Genomic DNA, 19,453 nt, shown 5'->3' with positions numbered 1-19,453 from the left:
CGCAGGCCCTGCGCCCGGCCCGGCCCGCCCCGCTCCTACCGCCCGCTCCGCTCCGCCGCTTCCGCCCGCGGTTGCTCGGAGACGCCGCTGCCGCCGGGCCGTGCAGCGGGACGGGCCCGGCCGGCGCCGCCACCCGCCGCCCGCGTTCCGCGGTGCCCCGGCTCCCCGCTCCCCGCTCCCGGCCTGCCGGGCCCCGCCGGCCCCGCTTCCGGCAGCGCCGCTCCACAGGCTCGTCCCGGTGCCTTCCCGCGGGCCCCGAGCGCGGCGGGGCCGCCTGAGCCGCGCGATAAGGAGCGGCAGTGCCCCCCGCCTGCCCTGCCACCGCCCGCTTGGAGCGGGGCCAGGGGCTTGGCTGTGCTCACGGGACACTGTTGGCTCCATCCCCACAGGCCGGGGGCTCACCTGTCCTCACAGGACATCGCTGTCCTCTGCTCCCAAAATCGAGAGGCCCCGCTGTTCTCACGGGACCCCGCTGTCGCTCATCCCACAGGCCAGGCACCTTTCCACGTTGGACCCCATTGTCCCTCATTCCCAAAGTCCAAGGACTCACCTTTCCTCAGAGAACCCCGTTGTCCCCCATCCCAGTGGCAAGAGACTCGGCTGTGCTGATGGGAGCCTCTTGACCCCCATCTTGACCGCCTCAGTGGATGCCTGGCCCAGCAGAGACCCGCAAGTGCCCACAGGTGCCCAAGAGCTCTGTCCTGTGATCCGACAGTGGGCTTGGGCCAGTGAGCTTGGGAAGATGCTGGGCAGTGTGAGAAGGTCCCACATGGAAAGAGAGAGCAGGTGCAGAAGTGGGGTTGGGCTAGATAAAAGGTTTGGGGTTTTATTTTAGTTGTGGGATGCCACAGAATTGGAAATAAGATGGGGGAGATTAGCTCCTCTGGGAGGGAGCTCAGCTTCCTGGGACTGGACAGGCTGATCTCACTATTCCTGCAGACCATGCAGCCCTGCTTGCCTCACCCTGCAGGGAGAGGGGTCCTGGAGGGCCCCACGGAGTGTCTGCTGTGTTCAGAGCCTGTTCAAGGGCCAGGAGGGAGCAAGGCCTTCTCCAGGGATCATTTGGGATGAAAGCTGGTGCCTTGGGTCTGGGACATCAGCAGAGACCAAGGAGTTGTTAAGCTCCGTGCCCACACCGAGCCCATAACCGAGGGCTGGAGCAGGGAGAGGAAAACGCCCGTCCTTGTGCCGGCACACCCTGCCCGCCTTCCCCTGGTCCCTGCCGATAAAGACAGCAGACGTGGCTCTGAGCCCTCCTCTCCAGAGGACAACAGGGCAGCTCCTGCCCCAGGATGTGGGGTAGTATGAAGAGTTCCACGATTCCACATGAAATTTACTCCGTGTAGTGGTTGTTGCTTCCCTGTAGAGGTCAGGAATGCAGCACAGAAGGAGTTACCTTCATCTTACCCTTTTCCTGAAGCCTGCTGCAGACCCAGTGTGCTGTCCTCTGATTGCAAAACCCTCCCTAACAGCCTGGGAATGGATTAGGACAGACCAGTTGGCTCAATCATGCCAGGCTGGACAGGGCTTGGAGCAACCTGATCTAGTGGAAGGTGTCTCTAGTTATGACAGGGTGTAGATCTAGGTGATCTTTAAGGACCCAATCAAAACCATTGTGTGATTCTATGATTCTGTGATAGAGCATGGACTTCTAGCATGGCCTTGCCCCTCTGGTCAAGCTCTGGCATCAGGAAGATGGGACCATAGCACATCAAAATCACATGGAGAGAGGAGAAATATTTATAATAGCTTTGGAAAACACACAAGAAATCAAGGCTGTGGTGATAATAAGTTTGCCAAGGCACCAATGCAAGGCCAGTGCTGAGTAGCTGGGTCATCCTTTACATACTCTGGTGGGTCCAGAGATGGTCTAGTCCTGGAGAAGGTGGGGGTCATCAGGCAATCAGTTCTGGGGCAATGTCCCATCCCTGGAAATGTCCAAGACCAGGTTGGACAGGGCTTGAAGCAACCTGAGATAATGGAAGGGTGTCCCTGTCATGAAATGGTCTTTACAGTCCCTCCCAACCCAACCCATTCCATGATTCCATGAATCTGTGAGAGCAGTGGAGCTCTCAGTGCACCAACAGATGCACAGCTCAGCGGCGCTGCAGGGGAACCATCCCCCCTCTCCACCTGTGTCTTTGGTTGGGGTCAGGACATGATGCCCCAGCCTTGGTGGGTCTGTACGGGGGCCTCACACAGTACTTAAAGACTTTGACACAGTTCTCCACTGTGTCTGCCACAAAGAGGTGCCCAGAGGAGGAGCAAGCCATGCCAGCGGGCCTCCGCAGCCCTGTGGACACCAGGCAGACGGGAGCTCCATGCTCTGGGAACAAGTGGACTGTGCGGCGCTGCTCGTCTGCCACCAGGATGCTGCCATCCGTGTCCACGCAGACCCCAGCAGGGTTGCCAAACTGGTGTCCATATTTGCTGCTGAGGGAGCAGAGGAGCTTACAGCTGCTCATGAAGACCTTGACGTCTCCACATTCCTCGCTCACCACAAAGCCTCCACTGGGCACCGGACTGACATAGCGAGGTCCCTGCAGATTCGGGACAGCGTGGACATCGAGAGTCCTGAAGGCATGGTCCAGAGCAAAGCTGTGCACTTGGCCTTGTGAATAGTCTGCTACCAGGATCTTGCCCGTGGAGTCTACTCCAATACCCCTTGGGGAACCAACCTTCCTGATCTTTATCCATTCCCCCTTGGAGAGGCTGGTGTGAGGGTCGAAGACCCAGATGGCTTCATTCACCATGTCAGCTACAGCCACCATTCCCATCCTAGTCACAGTCACATCTTCGGGCAAGAAAATGCTGCCGCCCTTGCCTGTTTGCTGGCAGGGCAGGGACTGCAGTGTGTGGCCTGTGCTGCTGAGCACGTGGACCCAGGGAGCACTCTCAGCTGTCACATAGATGGAGCCATCCAGGGAGCAATGGATCCCACTGACACCCCCATAGCGGCTGCCGGTGGGGTTGGGGATCTGCCGGACCAAGTCATCCTGGCGATAATGGAGGAGGTTCTTGATGTTATCCAGATCTCCACACAGGCTTTTGGCCTTATCTGCCAGCTGCTGGACCTGGTGCTGCGTCACCATGCCCATGCCACGCTGGCTGTGCAGCAGTGGGCTGGCTGACTGCAGTGTGGTAAATGACTTCAGCTGGAGGCTGTAGATGGTTTTCAGAAGCTTCTGCTTTAGCTGGCTGCTCTCCAGCGTGTAGTCCATGACAAATCTTTTGTCCCTGTTTGGGGGAAGCAGTTAGGACCATGACTGTCCCTGCCTGCTGCCATTTCTGGGGCCGTGCTATAGTGCTTGCTATCTACCTGGGGTCAAAGTGTTGGTGCTAGTCTGGATTCATTCATGCCACAGAGACCATGTCACTTTATTGCCAGCTAATTATGAAATAAAGACAAACAAGGACCATGGCATAGAAATTAAAAGGTCAGGAAACTGGACCTGCAGCTGGAGAAACAAGCCAAAAAGGTCCAACAGCTCAACTGGTGTCAGACGTGGCCTGAAGATGTATGTGTAAAGGTGAGCCCTGTGTGTGAACTTATTGAATGGGACCTCAGACTTCCCAGTTTCTGAGATAGTGACTTCTTTCAGGTCTTTAACACTTGTTATCCCTATTTTCTGTGAGCCTCACCTCTCCAAACCAAAGCTCAACCCGTGGTAACACTTGAGTCACTCAGGGTGACCATTCCTTGACTCCCACATGTCAGATGCCAAACACGGCCAGTGCATGTGTTTGCTCAGGGCAGCCCCTTTCCCATCCAAGTAGTTTAATAGAATCAGAGAATATCCTGAGCTGGAAGGGGCCCACAAGAGTCATGGAGTCCAACTCCCAGCCCTGCACAGACCCCCCAACAATCCCACCCTGTGCATCCCTGGGAGAGTTGTCCAAACACTCCTGGAGCTCTGGCAGCCTCGGGCCGTGCGCATTCCCTGGGGAGCCAGCACCCAGTGGAGGAAGAACCTTTCCTGATCTCCAACCTAAACCTGCCCTGACACAGCTCCAGCTGTTCCCTGGGTCCTGTCCCTGTCACAGGGAGCAGAGATTAGCACCTGCTGATCAAGTTATTTCTGAAGTAGCCAACAACTTGTCAGGAAGAAAAGGGGAGATTCTGCTCCGAAACATACATTCAATCTTCACCATTTTTTTTCAGACAAGAGAGCCACCAGAAGAACTCAAATTTTTCTTTTGCACACTCTCCCTAAGTTTTAAAACTAGGCAAGGATGGGAGCCCAGCTTTGCTATGTTCTCCCCATGGCTGGAGCATGGCTTACAACACACAGCCAGGAGCTGGTGAGTGAAATGTTAAGAGAAATATGACCTCATTAAAACTCCTGGAGAGTCATAGCTTTATTTTACTTTAAATGTGATTATAATTAAAATTATAATGGGCACACTTGACTGTTTTGAATTGTTTGCAAGCTATCACTCCACTTTTATTGCCCCGTGTCCCAAGATTGCCTGGATCATGTGCCTTATGCTGCTCACAAAAGTGACATTTCCCCAGACCACAGCTGAAGAAATCTAAGGCATATGGTGCCAAATGGTCCCTCTCATGTGCAAATACTGCAACTAGCTAAAAGCCATCCCTGCATAATTACAGAGTACCAAATGCAAATACAAAATGGTGGGGATAAGAAAATACAGATGGAAATCCAATTTCTGCTGTTTTGGGGCCTGGGAACAGCTTTTTCTTCCCCATGGTGGTTATGCCTTGTGTTTCTAGCTGCAGAGATCTGCTTGGTGGAAACAAGCCCTCCATATCCTAGGACTGCTTGTCAGGGTCCTCCTTCAGAGCTGAACAGAGTTCTCAATCGAAGAAACTGGATTTTACAGTTGGGGAAACTGAGTCACAGCCAGGGAGGTGAGGTGCCACACACCCCTCATCAGGAGCATCCACCTCACTTCCTGGGCACCAGACACCCAAAGCTGCCATCAGACCCTTGACGGTGTGTCCTGAGCCTAGCTTGAACTGCCTGGGGTCCAAACCCAAGAAGAGGGCTCTGACACTGTCCCCCACACAGCTCAGGCCAACCACCTGTGGATACAAGCTCAGCAGCACAGATCCTGTACCTCAGTCCTGCTGTCCTGGGGGCTGCCTGTCCTTCCCTGGCAGCGCTGGCCTCCCGCCGGCTCTGTCCTGCTCCTTGCTGGGCTCAGGGCAGTGGGACCAAGGGGTGTTGTGTTGTTAGTAACAGGTGATTGCCCTGAAGTCTGGGTAAATACAAGAACTCCTTGTGCTGACAACCAGAAGCAGCAAGACAAGGGCTGCTCCACGTGGTTTTTACTCCCTGTTGGTCTCCTGCCCAGAGACAAGGTGCCTTTCTCCCAGTCTATGTCCCACCTGCCTGCTCCTGGGTGCCAGAGGGAGGCACCCAGCTGCCTGGGGGATTTGGGGCCTTTATGTAGAGGCAAAAGGGCTGATTTGCTGCTCCTCACCCTTGGCAGCAGGTGGGGTGGGACAGGGAAGCTCACACGGTGAATCAGGGCTCCTTATGGCTTCACCACTGCCTCCCCGTGTGCCCCACCCTGGGCACAGGGCAGCTGTGTGTCTCAGTCTCCCCACTTACAAAAAGGAGACTGGTGAATTTTGCCATGTCAGGCTTTGAGGTGCAGTGTTGGAGAAGCAATTCTAGAAGAGGCAGATCAGCCAGGACTGCTGGAACAGCCCCCCTTTCCATCTCCACGCTGCTCAACCCAGGCTCCCCACAACTGCACAAAACCATGCTTGGAGTTGATGGTGGCATTTATTAGTTCTGCCCCAACAAAGAGGGTCAGGAGTAAAAGCAGAGTTAGCAAGGAGCAGCCTACAAGGGGCTGCTCAGAACCTGCTCTCCCTCCCTGGCAGTGATTCCTGACAGTGCTTCCTGAGAGCGCCCTCCCCATCTTTGCCCACAGTGAGCTCAAATCTGGAGCTCACAAACCACCTTAAACCTGGCAAAGTTGTGAAGAAGTTTGTGTCTGTTCATTATTCAGATGGGCCAGATGTGAGTGAAGTTTTGGTCAGACTCAGCCATGTTTTGGGATGCTTGGAAGGGCTGTATGTGCCTTGCTTAGGACTAAGGGAGCAGGTTGGGTCCATCTGGCTGCAGGAGCTGTGGGATGGGGATCTGCCTCCCAGGTCCCAGGGCTGGTCTCGTCTCAGCAGGTATTTAGAGCCCTTCTGGCCCTGGATCAATGTATCCCTGAACCTCACACTGCCTGCCTCAGACCTTTTACCAGCCAAAATTACAAAAATAACTTGACATGACAAGTGCTGGGGCCGCTCGATCCAAGCCCCAGCAGGATGGGAGGCAGCTTCAAAAACCATCTCCCAGGGCAACAGGGTCTGACCTTTTGTTTTGCTGTTGTGTGCTCCATCACCAGGATAAACAAACGCAGCCTGGCCCTGGGGCTCCCGTTCACCTTTCCAGGACCGTGGCTCTGTCACAACCTGTTCAGAAGCCACCCCAGACCCCAGGAGAGGCCTGTGTCATGGCAGAGCCCTGGCACAGCCCATGCCCACGCCAGATCCAGGACTGCAGGGGTCAAGGACAGGGGCATGGTCAGCCTGAGATGGACCGAGGGAAAGACAGGTCATGCTCAGTTCAGGCTTTCCTGGAGCACATTCCTTGCAGGCATAAGTGGCAAAATTCACCCTTGTGGCTTTTCCTCCTCTGATGCAGGGGCAGCAGCTCTTGGTTGTGTGTCCACAAGGAGCACACAAGCCCTGGGTCTCTGCCAGTCCCTGTGCCCAGGGAGACAGGCATGGTGCCTGCCTGGCATATGCTACAAGTGTGCAGGGAGTCAGCAGGAGATCCCACAGGAGGAGTCAAGGTCATTGCTACCCAGTCACAGACTTGTGGGAAAACAACCCAAACCCAGCCACTGAGAATATTTCCCCCCCTAGAGCACAGCTCTGTGACTGGGGAGAATGTGGGGGAACCCAAAAATCTGCAGTGTCAGTCCAGTGTGTCACATGTGGGGCTGCAAAACCTTCCCGTGGCTCTGGTCCCTGCTGGACACCAGAGCACTCCTGCCCCGAGGATCCCATCAGTCCCCAGCCTGCTCCACACCACTGTCAGTGGCCAAGGGCTGTGGGGATTTGCTGGGACTGAAGGGATGAAGAGGGGACGGAGCGGGGTGGCAAGGGGTGAGTGTCGGGATGGTCATTGCTGCCATTGCTGGTCATTGGTGTCATTGCTAGCCATTGCTGGTCATTGCTGGCCATTGCTGTCATTGCTGGCCATTCCTGGCCATTGCTGTCATTGCTGGCCATTCCTGGCCATTGCTGTCATTGTTGGTCGTTGCTCTGTGCGGACACCAGGCGGCCCCGTCTGTCCGAGCAACCGGGAGTGATTGGCACTGATCATCCAGCAGCTGGATGCACCCTGTCTGTGTCCGTGTGTGTGCAAGGGAAAGTCGTATCCGAGGACTGTGCGAGAGGTTTCTGTGGAAAGCTGGAGCATCCGCTGCACATCTGCACACAGAAAACACGATCCCAGCCTGAGCAGAGCCTCTGTCCCGGCTGCACCCCTCCCACTGTTCATGGAATGCTTGCAGTGTCCAGCTGGGGACATGCAGGGACCTGGGGACACTGGGGGACGCAGCTCTTGGAATCTGATCCCCCACACAGACTGAGACTGGGCTGGGGCTTCCTCAACTTGATTCCATGGAGGTGGGAGCAAGAATTCAGCTCCTCTTCAAGCATCACAGAAATCCCTTCAGAAAGGAAAGCTGTAACTACTCTGGTCCCTAAAACTGACCTGGCCCTGTCCTCGGGCCAGCATGGACACCCTGGAATCCCTGCTGCTGGTTAGCTAACCAATGGAAAAGATTCTCCAGAGTCTGATAAGGGCTCAGCTGACACCTCAGCTTCTCCCTTTCTCCCTCTTCCCCTGCAGCCTCCCTTGCTCACAAGGCTCACAAGAGGATTAGGGACTTAATCCTCTTTGGGACATCAAGCTCCCTGTTAAGACTGCTGGGAAGGGCCAGAAGCTGTGAAGCACAGTGGGGCACTGCCACAAAGCCCCTTTCATGCCAGGAGCAGCCCTGTGGATGAATCCCTGTCCTGATGGCAGCCTCTCCATTGCCACCACTCCCTTCTCCACCCAGCCAGAGCACAAGGCTGTTCCCAGGGCCATGGGAGCTGGGTAATGGTCCCATCAGGCTGTCTCCCTCCACCCCATCCTGGCCTCTCCACCTGGTCTGGAAGGGTGGTGGGAGGAAAGAGAAACATCCTCCTGTCCTCGCAGGGACCAGCAGCCCAAGCCTGTGCAGGATGTGGCAAAAGAACAAAAGCTTTCTGCAAACACAGCTCCATGCTCAGCCCACTGAGGAGGGCTCTGGATGTCCAGGAGCTCTGTAGAATCCCAGGGGCATGGCTATTACTGGAGCAAAGTGATGTGCTGAAAACATTCCCTTATGGATGATACTGAGCCAATGGGTCTCCCACAAGAGATTGCTCCAGCTCCTCCTCTGGAGAGGAAGGGTGCAGGCTGGCACTGCTGGTGTGCCACAGGCTTGTCATTGGCTACAGGTGGGCAAAGAAGCTCCTGACCTTCCACTTTCTGTTCCCATTTCCCACCCAAACCACAAACTGTTAACATCCTTAAGTACCCTGCACCTAAAATCAGGGAGGAAATAACAGTGGCTAAGTGCTTTTACTGCCTGAGCCCAAGATCTGGGAAAATGATGTGGGTGTTTTGGTTTTGCAGCAGCTGCTGCCTGGGGTGGGGGAGCCAGGGCTGCCCAGACACAGTACCCAGCTGTGCAGGTGCTCCTGGGTCTTCAGGAAGCTTCTGCCTTGCAGGAGTGTTTGCTCCTTCTCTCTCAACCATTCGACCCTCAGCATCTTCTCCTGCACCCCAAGGCAGCAGTGGGGAATACTCAGCCACCGTACCCTGGCACCACTTGGCATCTCCGGTGCTGCCCCAGTCCCAGTGGGCATGGGCCCCTTCCAGGCAGGGAAGAGGGCAGGAAGGCAGGAGCTGATCAAACAGCAGCAGCAGCAGCCAGGATCTCACCCTGCCTTAGCCTGCAAAGCCTGAGGGAAACCTTCTCTCTGCTCAGCTTGGCTGCCTTTGGAAGCATCGGCCCTGGTGAGAGCCAGAGCACTGCTCTCACCCACCCCAGCTCTTTTAAGTGCTTAAACCCTCACTGCTTCCCTCCATGGGCCTTTGATCCAGCTCCAAAGCTAGAAAGGTTCTGCCCTGGGCAAATACCCAGGGAAATACTCCAATCCATTCGGAGGCATCTAGAGCAGGGAAAGGAAACCTCCAATTGCAATAACAGATGGGAAAACCAAGCAGGGAAATTTTGTAGCCTTTTGTACTGTTTTTCCTCATGTAAAGCTGAGGAGGTGGGATTGCTGCTCCTCCACACTGGTTACACACTATGGGGGGATGGAGAACACAGCTGCTGCTGGAGCAGATCTGGAGCTGAAGTCTCAGGGATTGCTCTGCACTTCAGTGTTTGTGGCTGATGGAGGTTGAAGAGTTCATGTGGGTCCCAAAATACACCAGCAGTGCAGCAGTGTTCCTGTCAGAGCCAGGGGACAGTCAGCAGGGCACAGCGAGGTGGCTCGAGGCACAAATGCCACCACAGTGGTTGTGGTGGGGAGAGTGGTGAGGAACAGTAGTGCTGCTTCCACAATCAGCTGGGAGCAGAGGATCCAAGATAAGCCACAGGCAATGTGTGGAGTGATGCTTCTGGCTGCCTCTGCTCCTCTTCCTCCCACAGAGAAGCTCCCAGGAGGATCAGGAGGACTTGCTGTTCTTCCCCAGGAGCTGCAGTCTGGGTGAGAACAGGCGGAGGCCTGGGCTGAGCTGTCCCTCTGATCTGCATTGCCCTGGCAGATCAGCCCCTGCCAAGTCTCAGCACATCTGTGCTGCTTCTCTGGTGTGCTACCAGCCCTAGGGGCAACATTTGTGCCTCGAGGGGAGTCACAGGCTCCCCTACTTGCTCCTACTGTGCTAAAGCTTCCAAGGAGGAACAATCCTGAGAAGAGGTATGATGAAGAGACAAAGGGAATACTGCTCTCCTGGCACTGTTAGTACCTTCCAGGACACTTCACTTGGAGCTCCCAAGAACACCACCAGTCCTTACTTAAATTGATGGGGAAACTACTCCCCAGCGTGCAGTCATTTGGCAGAAAGAAAACCTTCCCAGCCTTTCCCCCGGTGGGAAGTGCAAGGTGGGTTGGGACAGGCCCTCTGGAGTGATGAGACCCCTTTGGAGTCAATTCCTGATTTGTCTCCCCAGCCCCAGAGTCGTCTCAGCCTGGTAGCTTTCCCTGCCCTTGTCTCACAGTTAAAGTTGCCCTGTCACCGCTGCAAGGCTGGGTCATTGCCTCCCTCCTGCCTGAGATGGAGCAATTCTGCTCCAGGTTGGCTTTGCAGCTTCACATGTCTACTCAGAAATCTCCTGGCCGACCTTGGCCCTTCTTGAGCCCATGTTTGGTAACTTTCCACTGCTCTGAGCTCCGGCCTGCCCACATTGGGGTAAGAGAAAACTGGTTGTGCTGGGCAGGAACCACTTCTTGTCCCCAGCTGGTTCTACCTGGTAGCCCACAGTTCCGAGTGAGTGCCCAGCTCCCCAGCCTGCTGCAGGTGGGGCCCTGGCACAGTGGGGTGGGGCACCTCAGCACTCACCCTCCTGCTCAGCTCAGCCACAGCCTCTGGATTTGTGTGGTCCCAGATCACTTGGCTCTCCCCCGCCCAGCTGCACATTGCTGTGTGTGAGGGATTAACTCCCCCTGGAAACAAACGTGTCCCCATTTCTTGGTGTCACACCCAGCACCCTGCTGATGCTTGGCAGCATCCAACTCTGGAGATGGCATTGGGTCTACCACATCTTTTACTTGTGGGCAAACCCAAGGGAGTTTGCAGCTCCATCCCTTGGACCGTGGTTTCCCTGCCAGGCTGGAGTGCAGTGGGAAGAGGTGATGCCCACCACAGCCCCAGCCATCCTCCATGCAGGTGGATGACTCCCGGGACTCCTGCTGACTGTATCTCTGCAGCAAATGTCCTCTTCCAGCATGGGATCCACCCCCAGATTTTGTCACTGGCCCTTTGCCACCAATCTGGGGACACAGCATTTTCAGGGGTCTCTGGGATGTTCCCACCTCATGCTCGGGGCTGTCCTGCTCACAATGAGCAGCCTGACATGATGTCCTGCCAGCCTTCCCCAGGAGCTCTGTCCCATCCCTGTGTCCCAGGGTGTCTGGTTTGCCCCTGTACTCTCTCCCCTTGCTGTTGACCCTGGCAGAGCATCCAGCCAGAGCTCACAGTCACACCAGTGTGGCTGGAAAACTGGTTGGGGATGCAGTAAAGCCACCCTCTGTGTCCTCCACTCCCAGCTTCCCTGGGGCCATGTCCTTGTGCCAATGGGATGGGGAGCATAACAACCTCCTCTTTTACAAGGAACTTGGAATCTGGTTCCTTCCACTGCCTTGCCTGAGATAAGCCTTCCCTCAGGGTTTGTTTATTAGGAAACTTCCCTCCCTCCCAATCCCTGAGCTCCATTGCTCTTGAAGCTGGAGGAGAAGGAATTCTTGAGCAGGAGTAGCTGTACCCACCTGGGGTTAGAAAACCATAAAAGTTGTGCAGCTCCATTGACCAGGAGCTGCTGGGCTCTGAGCTTGCCAGGGACCTGCTGTGACCCCATATCCCCCCAGCCCAAGGAGCAGGGAGGCTGCTGCCTCATCAGGGCAGGAGAGGGATTTGGCTGGGTCCTGCATCTGTTGATTGGGAGTGGGCTTAGATGGCAGGAAAATGGGGGGGACATGTAAGCAAGGAGAGTGTGGCCAGCCGTGGCCAGGAACAATGGCTATCGGCAGGCCTGAGTGTAAAGGGTGGGTAATGGCTGCTATCAGATGCCTCTAGGGTGACCAAATAGCCGTGTAATGGCTCCTGTGCTGGAGTGGGCTGAGGGCCCTGGGGGTACAGATTGCAGCCTGGATAAGCCACCCCTGTAGTTCAACTCCCATCCATTATTTAAATGTAAGGGTAAGTGCTTCCATCTTTTCAACTGGAATGGTGCCACCAGCTCAGCCACCTCCCTGGTGGCCTGCAGGCAAGAGTCCTTGGGGAGGGGACTGCCTTGGACAGCCATGGCAGGGCAGAGAGGGGAGCCATCCCCTCTGTGGGGGTGCTACCAGCTCCCCTGGGGACAAGGTGCAAAGGCTGATGGACAGGGTGGCACTGAGGACATGGGATATGACCAGGCACCCTCTTTCTGCTCTTCCCTGCACCAGAACTCAGAGTCTGGTATTGTGGTCCCAAAGTCCAGCCATGGTGGATTGTGAAGGAGATGGAAAGAAAAGGCCATGTGTGTGTGCAGAGACTTCTGCAGGAGCAAGAAGTGTTGTGGTAGGATATGGGGAATGACTTCAAACTGAAAGAGAGCGGGTTTAGATTACTGATTACACAGAAATCCTTCCCTGTGAGGGTGCTGAAGCCCTGGCACAGGTTGTCCAGAGAAGCTGGGCACGGGTTGTGCCATCCCTGGAAGCTTCCAAGGCCAGGTTGAACAGGGCTTGGAGCAACCTGGGATAGTGGAAGGTGTTCCTGTTCATGGCAGGGGGTGGAAAGAGATGAGGTTTGAGTTCCTTCCAACTCAAATCATTCTGGAATCCTGGGATTCTATGAAATAGGACACTCATGGCTTCTGTGAGGACATATCTCAACCTGACTTCTGCTGTCAGACACAGTGGGCAGCCCTTCTCCCCAGCACAGGACAAGCCAGTGGGATCCTGATGTTGATCCAGCAGAATGAAAGAATCAAAGCCCACCCACATAAACACAGACCACACTCAGCCAGTGTCAACATCTGGCCACATCCTGCTGGTGGCTCACCTGGCACCTCAAAAACAGAGGCTCTGTAATAGAAACTGTGGCATGAGACTGCTGCAGCATCCAGCCAGAGCAGGCAGAACTCCCAGGAAAGAACAAGGCAGCCAGCAGCAATTTCCACTCGGAGGTTTTCCCTTTAATGGTTTGGTTTTTGTTTTGTACATTCGTAAAACTGTGAACAATAAATACTGTGTGATCGGCCCCCAACTTCCACTTGCCCCCCCAGCTTTCTGCAGAGGTGAGGGACACAGGGAGTGACACAGGGAGGGCTGCTCTACTCGTGGGAGGTGCCCAGCTCACATCATGGGCACCACAGAGCAAGGCAGCATCCCAGCTCTGGCAGCAGGATGGAGTCAGGGTCTGGGGACAGAGAGGTGACAGTGTGCAGGCAACATCTCAGCTAAAAAGGGGTGAAAGGCAGCATGGCCTGGTGATCTGGTCGTGGATCTCCTGCTGAAGCTCAGGGCTGATGGTCCCAGAGCTCAGCTCCCCCTCTGGTGTCCTGGATCTCCAAGGTGCCCATGTGCAGATTGGGATCTGCTAAAAAATATGGGATGATGCTTGGAACTGGGAGGAGATATGGTTTCCAGGTAGGCAGAGAGACCTACATGACTTGTTGTTCCTCAGAGGAGGTAAAGGCAGGGAAAGATGTCCTGGGAAAATGGGATTCCAACTTCCTGGCTGTGCCTGTGTGTTTCCTGCTGTGATTGGGGTGAAGGTCCAGGCATGGAAGAAGAGATGGTGAAGAGGGAGAGTAGGGAGCCCTGAGATATGGGAACAGGGAGGTGCTGGCAGGGGGGGTATGGGCTGCCAGGGTAGTGAGGGGGCTGGGGAGAGGAGGTGACAGCAGGGCATGGGGTGACAGAGGGGCACAGGATGGCAGAAGAGGCTGGAGAGAGACTGGGAGGCTGTTGGGGGAGGGTAATGTGAGCAAGGTGCTTGATGTGGAGGGTCTGCTGTGCTGATGGTGTTCTGGCACCCAGAGATGACAGCACAATTCACATCCAGAAAGGCTGGCAATGCCTCCTCCTTGGGCTCTGGGACTGAGGAACTTCCACCCAGGTTCTGGGGTCTGTTCTGGTGGGGTCTTCTCACCTTCTCCTGTGGGACCAAGGCCATGCTGGGAAGCAGCAGGACATGGTCCATCAGGAAGATCTGGAGCTGGCTCAAAAGGGCTATGCTGCAGAGCAGAGCATCTCTCTGAATATCCCCCTTTCCCCCACCCCACACTTTCCTCCAGAGAGAAGAGACCAATAACCCCACAAGGGCCCTGTGCCCTAAGCAAATTCTTGCAGTGAGAAATAAACCCCTTTGATGATGTGGAAGCTTTGTCCAGAGAGCAATCAGGTGAGAAGGACCAACTCTTCATATTGTCAGGGTCCATCAAAGCACCCAGGAGTCCCAGGTCCTACATGGGGCCTTGCCTTCTTCAGCCACTACAGTGGCCCACGCTCTTTGGGCCCAGAGTGTGTAAAGCTCCTGGCATGTGCTGTGTACGTCCCTTATTTGTGGCTTTGCCACTGTCTTCTTTGTCCTGCCTTCCTGGCCCCCATCCCAGCACTTCCCATTTCAAGGAACAAAGCTGGTGGAAAGCCTGGGTGCTAACAGAACACCCCACCATGTCCTGAATACAAAATGTGGATAGGAGAGGAAATGCTTCTCCAGGAGAGCACTACAGGGAGGGACTCCAAGAGTTCCTGGCCCAAACATGAGAGCATCCTGAGCCAGACCAGATGTTTCTTACAAGGGTGGTGGGGACAGGGACGTGTGACTGCCCTGCAGTGGGTCCCAGTTTGCCCAACAGAGTCAGAAGCCCCCAGTGAACACATGGAGAATGTTTTGGGAAGGCCAGTGCTGATCCCACAAGCAGCGGGCACCTGCCTGGATGGTTTGATCTCCAGTGCTCTGGCTCAGGGGTGGTTGCTCAGCATTGTTCCAGCTTGGAACAGGCCAAGTTTGTCCCTTCACAGTTATTTTGGGGGTTTGTGTTCCTTGAGCTCTGTGGTTCACAGCAGCATCCTTCTCACCCATTTCACTGGGTTTGAGGGACTAGGCCAGCGTTTGAGGGACTAGGACTAGTAGGCAGGAGCTCCTGGGAGCTGAACTCTGCAGGATCAAGGCCTTGGGGAGGAGCATGCATCACGTCTGCATGGGGAAGAGAGGGAGGGAAGGTCCTTTCTGTGTGAAGGCAAAAGGAGGACCAGGACACTGGATGGTCAGTGGACAGGAACAAGTCCCCACAGCCCAGCATTGGCAAATGGCCTGGGCAAGAGAGCTCAGGAGCCAGGTGTGGAGCTGGTGGCTCCTGTGTCACACTTGTCATTGTGACTGGCAGGATGTTCTTGTTCTCCACAGTGCAGAAAACTCTTAGCCTCTGGGGCAATCCAGCTGGCCATCTGGTTCCTGGCTGTGATCCTCCAGCCTCTGTGAGACAAAGCCACTGTGTCTTTGCTCTGTACAAGGTGATGACCACGGTCTGTTCGAGCACAACCTGGACCAAGGCTTGGCCCACTGTAGTCCCTCCCCTGTCTACAGATTGTGGGAACTGGGTTGCAAATGTCCCTGAGTGTCCCTGATGAGAGGGCTGGGTGAGCCTTTTGATGAAAGCTTGGTGCTTTTGGCAGTTTTCTCTTGGTGTTTTTAGCAGTTTTCTCTTGGTGCCTGCCCCTTTCTGAGGGAGTTCCAGGACTGGGGTGCTGAGGCTGGGAGCATGCAGAGCCCAGCAGCACTGTCCGTGACACATTGGGGAGCACAGGGACTGGATTTTTACACCTGGTGGATTCAGTCGGGGGAGCTGCCGGAGCCCCACACTGTGTGGTCCCAGCCAGGCAATGGTGGAGCTTTCATCCATGGCAAAGAGGAGGAGTGGAGAGTTGGGACACTGGGAAGGTGAAGCATGAGGTGGTCAGGGAGATCCAGGAGCTTTGGAGCAAGGTGAACTTAGGGGTCAGCATGCAGAGGGCTATGGACACACACGGCGTCGGTGTCGGCGGGAAGGCCGCAGGACAGGGAGCGCTGCACGGCCCGGCAGCCCAGGGCCCCGTCCTCGGCGCCGGCCGGGAGCTGCGGGCCCTGCGTGCTGCTGGACCGGCCGTCGGAGCAGAGCAGGACGCTGGAGTCTGCCTCGCACTTGGTGGGCCGGCTGTAGTAGGGCTCCATGACGTGGCGCAGCTCCAGGGGCACCGTGAGGGGCAGCACCTCGGCCTTGATCACAGCACCCAGAGGGGCCTCAGAGGAGGCCGCCCGCAGGCTCTCGGAGCGGCTCATCTTGATCAGCAGGTCAATGGTTTTGTTCTCAGCCTCGAGGAGGCAGTTGGGCAGCCCCTCCCCATCTCCAGCCTCCCCGGGGGCCGGACATTTGCTGAGGGGCCCTTGGTCTTTGCCGTGAAGCTTCTCACTTCCCAGGGTCACGTTGCAGGGCTCCTTCTTGGCCTGCTGGACCTTCTCCAGACCTTCAGAGGATCTCTTCACCGACAGGTCCAGCGGTCCCTCGTGGGGTTTAGTGGCTTTCTCCAGTGCCTGATGGATGTGGTAGAGCTCTCTTCGGATTTTGACCAGCTGGTCCCTCAGCTCTTTTTGCCCGGGGGTGTCTTCCTTTGCCAGATCAGACAGTTTCTTCTCCACCTCTTGGTACTCCTCCAAGGTTTTGGACAGGTCCCCAATAAGCACGGTTGTGGCCTCAGGGCCTGTCATGGCAGAAGTCTCTTGGGGTTGGCTCTGCTTGCAGAGGCCATGGTCCAGGACAGCACCCACAGAGGGAAGGACTTCAGTGTCATTGCCCCTCTCTGGTTCCTCAGGCTGGCCTGTGAGGACATCCGAGTACCAGTGGTCCAGGGCCTTGGGGATGTGGCCAGGGTTGGCCCTTGGACCACTGCAGAGAAGAAGTGGATACAATCAGTAGGGGAAAAGACAGGAAAATCCTCACACTTATGTCCAGGGCCAGCATTACCAGATTAGCCAGGTTTCCTCCACTGGCTGCTGCCACTGTGAGACCCTTCCAGGAAGGGCTTTGGTCAGAGCAGGCAGAGCCCTGGCTGGACCTGCTCCTGGCACTGTTCTCCCAGAGGAAGGTGGATCCTGACACACACTATTTCATGGCACCGACAAAGGGAGAGGCCAGCCTGGGGAGATGGTGCTGATCCCACCTCAGCTAGCCCAGCCTGGATTCCCCCTCTTCTTGGAGCACTGGAGGATGTTGATGGAAATGACTGTCCCACAGTCCTGAAGGCCCAGTTGCAGGGAATCTGTCCAGCCAGCCTGAGGGCATGGAAAGGGCATGTGGAGATAGAAAACCAGAGATCTTCTCCACAGAAAGCTCCTCTGGGTGTCAGAGCTGAGGGTTTACTGTGACATTTTTCTTGGAGCCACAGCTGGACTTGCACAACCAGGGGAGGAACTGAAATTCTGTTTAAAGGAGCTGTGCACATTTCTAGCCCCAGGTAAAAGGAAATGTTTGGGAGCGTGACCCTCCTTCTGGGCTTTGAAACCAGAAGGTGAATCAAAGGAATGCAAATGTGTATGTTTAAAAATAGACAAGGATTGCTCCAGCAAACCTGGGATATCTAGGGACACAAGAGGTGCTTTCCTGGTGCCTGGGGAGCACAGGCCCACCCCACAGAGACACCACATCACCTCTGGCTCCATATAGATCAGGGGAAAGCAAGGGACAGCAAGTGTGACATAGCTCAGGTGCTTGGCTGCACTTGGGGGCTTTTGAGGCCCTGGAGGGCAGGGAGCTCTGCTTGGGTATGCACTGGTGTGGACCACCAGCCTGAAGAGTGCTCAGCTCCCTGGGACTCATCCCATGGACTAGAGGGGGGAACAGGGAAACAAGAGGATATGGAGATAAACAATAACAACCTGAAGTGAGGAGGAGGCAGAGAGATCTCAGGCACCTTACCTGCTCTGGTAGCTGAGCTTCCCAGGCATCACCCTTTCGGGTCCTATCAAATCCAGCCCATTGGCAGGGAACTTCCTCTTCAGCGGGTTTCTTGGAGGGCTGCTGGTCTCCAGACAGGTCATCACTGGCAACTCTGTCTTCCTGACACTGCTGTGAGTGAAGGCCCCATCCTTCATCCCCACCACGGTTTGGTAGATGTCAGTGGCTGACTTCTTGCGTAGGTTGCTGAGGCCCAAAGCTGGGTTGCCCTCCTTCTCCTGGGACAGCCATTTCTCTTCTTCTTCCTGCCCCACCACGACAGAGTGGCTGAGCTCAGAGCCTGGCTCCTCCCGGACACCTTTGGCCCAAGGAAAACTTGTCTTCAGCACGGGAACTTTCAGCAGCCCGGGTTTGTTTGGCTCACTGGAAGGTTTGGTTTGGGGTGGCGTGGGCATGACTGAGCCCACCAGCTGCTGGGGGTCTGGCTTGCTGGAGGACATCTTGCTCTCTGTGGAGCCGAAGGTGTGCTCGAAGAGCAGGGGGTAGTAGAAGCGGGGGAGGAAGGCTGAGCGCTCAGGGCTCTGCAGAGGCTGGAAGTGAGAGGCATGGGGATGCATCAGCTGGGCTGTGGAGGCCAGGAAGGGCAGCTGAGCCAAGTGAGGGTGTGTTGTCGTGCTGTTGGCCATGGTGGGGCTCAGGTAGGAGAAGAGACTGGGGTTCAAAGGGTAGTTAATACCCAGCAGTGAGAGGTTCAGGCCCTGAGGTTCGTGGTAGTCACTGTAGGCTGGAGGGGGGTAGCACGGGATAATGTTGCTGTCGGTACAAGTTGGGGAGACCTCAGGTGTGTTCCTCCTTTGCCCATTTGCCACCAGTTTCCACTGCTCCATCAAGATGCCACCGCTGGCCAGGCATTTCTTTGGCACTTTGCAATGCTTTGGCTTTGCATCTAGGTCAGGGGAGGCCATTTCCCTGCTCTTCATGACATGGTTCTTGAGGGAGAAGACATCTGTAATGATGAAGTCGGGCTCCACCTCCTTGCAAGGCTTGTTTTCCCTCTTGTTCTTGAAGCCGAAGACCAAAGTGTTCACTTCTGGTTCAGCTGGATCACCTTGGCAACCTGGCTCTTCGTTTCTCTCTTTCTTCTCCCCCGCATCCATCTCCCTCAGCAGGCCAGCAACATCCTCCTCCTCCTCCTGGAGCTGGCCCCCTTCTTCACCAGCCCCTTCAGCAGGCAGGATCTCCACCCCAGCCATCGGCTTCTCCTCGTGGCCATCCCTGCTGGGGACCTGCCTGGCCCGGGCGGAGGCTCCCGGGGTGGCTGTGGGGTCGCAGGTGTCCTGCTCGTCCCGCCGCCCGCGCAGGCGGGAGCTCTCCGTGTGCAGCAGCCGCAGCTCCGGGTGCAACAAGTTGCCCTTTTTGTAGGGCCAGTCAGACTCGATGAGGAGGGACAGGGAGTTCTTGCACAGGCTGTACTTCATGTGGTTGTAGAGGTGGGACTTCTCCATGCAGGTGAAGGGACACTGGAAGCATTTGTAATTGTAGGGTTTGCCCCATGGCCTCGGGATGTAGTGAGGCTTCTTCGGCTTCCTCTCCTTGTGCTTGTAGACCGAGGTCAGCTTGCAGCCCCCGTCGTCCTTGGACATGGTGGAGGCTGCCTGGAGATGGCTCCTGGTGGGAATGGAGGGGCACGGCAGGTGAATCTTCCCACGCCTCTCTGGGAAGCACAATGTGT

General features: G+C 55.9%; 1 protein-coding gene across 1 annotated transcript in view; it reads right to left on the bottom strand.

The window, feature by feature from the left end:
- The window catches only part of PIGQ (phosphatidylinositol glycan anchor biosynthesis class Q), a 37,762-nt gene extending 37,511 nt beyond the window's left edge, over positions 1-251 (bottom strand). Inside the window, exon 1 of the mRNA XM_054643967.2 lies at positions 40-251. The gene's annotated coding sequence lies outside the window, so the exon portion shown is untranslated. The remainder of the gene's footprint in view (positions 1-39) is intronic.
- Between the last annotated feature and the right edge of the window lie 19,202 nt (positions 252-19,453).

This window comes from Agelaius phoeniceus, chromosome 16 (assembly GCF_051311805.1).
Source record: "Agelaius phoeniceus isolate bAgePho1 chromosome 16, bAgePho1.hap1, whole genome shotgun sequence".
Lineage (NCBI taxonomy): Eukaryota > Metazoa > Chordata > Aves > Passeriformes > Icteridae > Agelaius > Agelaius phoeniceus.
Note: the sequence above shows the minus strand (reverse complement) of the source record. Positions and strands in the feature narration are given on the sequence as shown.